The 6,110-nt window shown below is 48.2% G+C and overlaps 1 protein-coding gene across 7 annotated transcripts in view; it reads left to right on the top strand.

Moving 5' to 3' along the window:
- Cnot10 (CCR4-NOT transcription complex subunit 10) overlaps positions 1-3,898 on the top strand; it is a 60,447-nt gene extending 56,549 nt beyond the window's left edge. For all 7 annotated transcript variants that reach the window (XM_021171734.2, XM_021171733.2, XM_029481668.1 and 4 more), the window contains one exon: positions 3,654-3,898. The gene's annotated coding sequence lies outside the window, so the exon portion shown is untranslated. The remainder of the gene's footprint in view (positions 1-3,653) is intronic.
- Positions 3,899-6,110: the final 2,212 nt, after the last annotated feature.

The following is a 6,110-nucleotide window of genomic DNA, read 5'->3' as shown; positions in this document are numbered from 1 at the left end:
ATACTGCAACAGCAACAAAGAGAAACGATAAAAGTCAAAACCAGAGAGACAGGCACATCCCTGATCTGGCCTGCTTCAGCCTGTTCTAGTCTTAAGAACCTTACCAGGCAATTCAAGGGTCATTGCAGATCCCTTTACAAAGGAGCTGGCGCTGTAGCCCGTTTGTACATTAGCAGAATGCTTATCAACATGAACAAGACCTTGATTTCATCCCCTGCACTGCAAAAACTTGGGTGTGGTGGTGAATGTCTGTGATCCCAGCACGTAGGAGGTGGAATAGGAGTTCAGGTCTGCATTGGCTACCTACCAAGTTCAAGATGCAAGCAGGAAGCCGGGCATGGTATTGCACACCTTTAATTCCAGCACTCAGGAGGCAGAGGCAGGCGGATTTCTGAGTTCGAGGCCAGCCTGGTCTACAAAGTGAGTTCCAGGACAGCCACTGCTGCTACACAGAGAATAAAAAAAAAAAAAAAAAAAAAAAAAAAAAAAAAAAAAAAAGATGCAAGCAAGAATTTAAAAGTTTAAATGCTTTTTCACAAAATAAGGTGTGTGTGTGTTGTGAGATTGCAATTCTGACAATTTGTTGATAGGCCACACACTAACTTTAAATTGGAAAATAATGTGGCTATCCTTTAGAAAATATAAATGCCTCCAGGAGGCATTGACCAGGTGTGGTGCTGGGCAGGTGGTTTTCATTTAGGGGTGCTCTTGGTGTCCTCCCTCCCTCCCTTCAGGTCCCTGGTGCAGGGACCACTTTACCACGGGAAGTGTATATACCAGCTGTCTTAATTATTTTGGCAGCCTGTTTGGGGCCTGCAGTTTCAGAGGGTTAGAGTTCATGGTCATCAGAGCAGGGAACAGGGTGTTGGAGCAGTAGCTGAGAGCTCCTGTGTTAGTCACAAGCACAAGGCAGAGAGTGGAGACTTCACATGGCCCTCTATGACATAGCCACACCTGATCCTTACCGAGCAGTTCTGCCAACTGTGGGACTGAGCGGGCTGTAAATCATCCCAGCCATACCTGCTGGCTTCTCAGGCCCAGTCAGAGGCAAGTGGACAAAGAACTTCTTCAGAATGGGCCTCACTCAGGTGAGCTGCACGCCAAGTTTAGCCAGGCTGCTTCAGGGATGGTGGGAGAGGAGTGTTATCTGCAGAGGCTGTGAACTGAAAACTGCACGAATAGGTGTTTTTCTGGGGGTTCTGTAACTGGAGTTACAGATGCTTGTGAGCCACTATTGCGTATGTAGTAGGATGGAACCCATGCCCTCTGCAAGAGCAAACAATGGTCTTGTTTGAAACGGGCATCTCTGTAGACTAGGCTGTCCTTGAACTCACAGAGATCCACCTGCCTCTGCCTCCTGAGTGCTGGGATTAAAAGCATGTCCTACAACACCCTCCCTGCTCAGCCTCCAAATGCTGAGATTACAAGGTGTCTACCATCACGTCCAGCTTTCCTAACTCATTTGTATAGAGCAAGTTTCTTCTGTTAGCAGTGGGTGTGAAAATTAAAGTAGGATTCTTAAGGGAAAAAAGGCCTGAAGAACTTGCCCCACAGCTGACCCCAAGCTGCACCCATACACCAAGAAGGACTTGACCAGAGCTACCCCCTAGCTACTCCCTAGCATCAATCAGTCAAACATTAGTCTGGGGCTGGGGAGATGGCTCAGCGGGTAAGAGCACCCGACTGCTCTTCCGAAGGTCCGAAGTTCAAATCCCAGCAACCACATGGTGGCTCACAACCATCCATAATGAGATCTGATGCCCTCTTCTGGAGAGTCTGAAGACAGCTACAGTGTACTTACAAATAATAAATAAATAAATCTTTAAAAAAAAAAAGGATAGTCTGGTTGTCTCAGATGTACTTTCAGACCGTTTGTGATTGTTCACGCTCTTGCTTCAGAGCACCCACCTACCTGTCGGCTTACAGTAGTCATTCAATTAATTAGATGCTTGCCAGGGTAGACACCCCTCACGTGCTCCCGTTTTTCCTATAAAACCTTGTCCCAGTGAGAGTTCAGGGCTGCTTCACCAAACCATCTTGTGGGCTGGCGGTGAGTAAGCCCACACTCGAGTCTGTAACAAAGAGACCCTAATGTGATTGCATCGGAGTCAGCTCCTGGTTGGTCTTTTGGGCTCACGAAGGAGGCACGACAAGGCCAGACTGGGCTAGATAGGGCTCCATCTCTTAAAAAGGCAGATGAAATAGTTCAGTGGGAAAGGAGTTTACCAACGAGCAGGCTGGGCTGAGGTTAGTCCTGAGGGTCCACGTGATGGAAGGAGAGAGCCCGGGACTACAGACTGTCCCATGGCCTCATGCCTGCCTGTGTTGTGGCACACTAAGTAAGAGACAGTTAATATACTAATAAAAATAATTAGTACAGTTGGATGATGGTAGAGGAGAAGCCTGGCCCACAGACCGGATGAATCCATTCGCCTTCTGCTGCCTGTGGGCCCTGAACGTTTGAATTCACACTGCTCCCCCTCCTGTGCACAAGTCTCTCTGGACCCTCATTATTGGAAGCCAACAGAAAAAACTACTGAAAATGTCATGGATCCCATGTCAGTCTGGCACTTGATTCTTTGTGCCTGAGCTTTGCTGAGTGGCAAGGATGCCATGCTCCATGGAAAGAAAGGACCCGTTGTATTGGTTGACGCCACACAAACCAGTACCAGTCACCTGGGAAGAGGGAACATGACTTGAGGAAATGGCTTCCCCAAACTGACCTGTAGATAAGTCTGTGGGTCATTGTTTTGATTGTTGATGGATGTGGGCTCAGCCCATTGTGGGCTTTACCACTTGTGAGCAAGTATAAAAATGGTGTCCCAAATTAAGCCTGGGAGCAAGCCCAAGGCACTGTGTCTCCATGGCTGCTGCCTCTGATCCTGCTTGAGTTCCTGCCCTGATATTTTATTTATACATTTTATATTTATAAGTTAATATTATTATATGAATTTATTAGTTATGTTATAATTTATAAATCATTAATTTATATAATATTTATATTATTTATACACACAGATATATAGATTTTTTTTTTCATTAAAAAAGTGAGTGGGCCAGTGGTGGCACAAACCTTTAAGTCCAGAACTCCGGAGGGAGAGGCAAGTGGATCTTTGAATTTGAGGCTAGCTTGGTCTACAGAATGAGTTCCAGGACAGCCAGGGTTACACATAGAAACCCTGTCTCAAGAACAAACAAAGTAGGTAGGGGTGTGTGTGTGTGTGTGTGTGTGTGTGTGTGTGTGTGTGTGTAGGTCCCATGTAGCCTAGGCTGATGTAACAACACAACAACTAAAACGTTTATTTACTTAGCTATTTTGTGGCAGTTGTCTTAGTCACTGTTCCAGTTGCTGTGAAGAAATACCATGACAGGATCTGGAGAGATGGCTCAGCGGTTAAGAGCACTGACTGCTCTTCCAAAGGTCCTGAGTTCAATTCCCAGCAACCACTTGGTGGCTCACAACCATCTGTAATGAGATCTGACGCCCTTTTCTGGTGCATCTGAGTTACAGTGAACTTATACATACTAAATAAATAAATCTTAAAAAAAAAAAAAGAAAGAAATACCATGACCACAGCAACTTAGATAAAAGGAAGCATTTAATTGGGGCTGGCTTACAGTTTCTAAGGTTCCCTTCATTATCTTCATTTCAGGGAACATTGTGGCAGGAAGATGGAAGTGGTGCTGGAGAGGAGACTGGAGAGAAACACTGGGCCTGTTCCCTGTGATGCACTTCTGCCAGCAAGGCCACGCCTCCCAGTCCCTTTCAAGCAGTGTCATTCCCTGAAGATGAAGCATTCAAATATGAGTCGATGAGAGCCATTCTTGTTCATGTCGCCATAGTAATGGAGGTTGGACCCAGCACCCAAGACTGTTATAAAGAATTTTTGCTTTGGTGGTTGTTGTTGTTGTTGGGTTTTTTGTTTTGTTTTTGTTTTCTGGGGGGTGTGGGGTAGAGACAAGGTGCACCCCAAGCCTACCCTCAATGACTCAGTGGCTTTATCAGCTGAGCTGTGTCATCACCAGACCTTTGAAAAGGTTTTGGCCATCATTCTAGCTCTCTCTCTTGGTGTCTCTGTCTCTCCTTCATGTCCCCTCTCCAAGACTGCCTTTCCCCCTCCCCGTCAGTCTGTTGCAGAAGATATGTTGCATGGTGTGATCTTTCCGGTAAACCTTGCCTGTAATCTGCCAAGGTACTTCCATGGCATAAGTCCTAACAGTAGTAGTGTTTGCTTTTGAAACAGGGTCTCTCTATTCCTGATGCCCTTGAACTTGCTTGACCAGACTAGCCTCAAACTCACAAATCCACCTTCCTCTGCCTCTCAGCACACCAGAAGGCAGAGAATGACAGATTTCTGAGTTCAAGGCCAGCTTGTTCTGCAGAGTTCTTCCAGGACTTCATATACAGTGTAGCCAGGGCTAAGCAGAGAAACTCTGTCTCAACCAAACAAAAAACAAAAATTTGCAAAATTTGAGTGACATTGAAATATGTGAGATTGAAGCCATTCTGGACGGTATAGCAAATTCCAGGCCAGCCAGGGTTTCATAATTAGACCTGTCTCAAAGGGGAAGGGAAGAGAATAAGAAGGAAATTAAGAAGATGGGTGAGAGGAGCTGAAGGTATGCAGAGGATGGGGCTCAATTCCCAGAATCCACACGGTGGCTCGAAACCATCTGTAGCTCCAGGTCAATAGAGCTGATGCCCTCGTCTGGCCTTCGTGGGCACATAACCTGCTGGCAAAACACTCATGTAGAGTTTCATGCTATTTTTCTTTCTGGGCTTAGCAGTGTTCCCAGGGGCCTGAAATAGGGTGGCCCCTAACAGCCCCAGGGGCCCTCAGTATTTGTGTCCCTTGCCCCTTGTGGAGTAAAGGTTGAGCAATGGCCCAGGATAGGTGCCTTTGTCAATGGTCAGACTGGATCCTAGAAGCCAACGGGCCCGCCTAAAGCAAGCACCCCCTGACACAAAGCTGGGAGGCTGGCGCAGAGGCTCGGCTGGCCGGGTGCGAGTGGGCTGTCACGGAAGGAGGCAGCGAAGTTCATTAGCCTCCTCATTTGGGGCAAAGCGAATCCGTGTGGTGACACACAATTGTCTTGGAGGATTTAGGGGGATTTGCCCGAGTGTCCCGGTGGGCCCCTAGCCTCCTCCTAATCCAGTCCACATTTCAGACTACTTAGGAACGCATTAAATGTCAAAGCCGGCGTTTAGGAAAATATCTACATTTCGTATGCATCGCCCGGGTCAAAAGAAAAGCCAAACCGAACCTTCCAGCTTTTGGCGCGAGAGGCACTCTGTGTGGTCCCCAGTGTGAATGGGGAGGGCCTCGCTCCCCTCCCAGGAATGCGGTCCTTTCTCTAGGGGAAAATGCTAATGTTTTGTTTCTGCCTTGGCTTCCCCAGGCGCGGGGGCGCCCCGCGCGATTGTCACCACCACATTAGCATGTGAGCAGCCCCTATCCCCACCCACACACCCCAGCGCGGTCCTGACTGGGGACTTCTGGGACCCGGGCAATGGCCAGCTGCCAACATCTTGCCACTGTCCACATCTCCGCTGAGACCTCAGGAAGCTAACCGAGGCAACCCTGCAGGTGGGGAGTTTTCACTCCATACGCGTTGATTCTTTAATGTACGAGAAAAAACTTTATTGTAGCTGTCCCACCAAGGAAATCAAAGTCATTGGAACATCTGGGGTCCCGCTGCGATCTGTGGCCTTATCACCAGGGTATCCTGCACACGATGTGACGCTTCGCACGACCTCCAAGCTATTCCCAGCGGGGACAACCGGGAAGGGGTAAGGCCAGCCCGCGGGATCCCTCTGGGAAGCAGCAGAGAGGCAGAGTCTCAGGACGCCGCCGGGAACCCGCGTGGACCCCGGGACGCCGAGCGCCACCTAGCGGCAACGCGGAACAGCCCAACAAATTCTCCGTTCTCTTCACTGATGACTAAGCATGCGTCATCCGTTCCTTTCCACTTGATTCCCTTCTATTTATTTATTTATTTATTTATTTTTTTCGTTTTTTGAGACAGGGTTTCTCTGTGTAGCCCTGGCTGTCCTGGCACTCACTTTGTAGACCAGGCTGGCCTCGAACTCAGAAATCCGCCTGCCTCTG

This window comes from Mus caroli, chromosome 9 (genome assembly GCF_900094665.2).
Source record: "Mus caroli chromosome 9, CAROLI_EIJ_v1.1, whole genome shotgun sequence".
NCBI classification, from domain to species: Eukaryota; Metazoa; Chordata; class Mammalia; order Rodentia; family Muridae; genus Mus; species Mus caroli.
The sequence above is the reverse complement of the archived record's forward strand: the minus strand, read 5'-3'. Positions and strand labels throughout refer to the sequence as shown.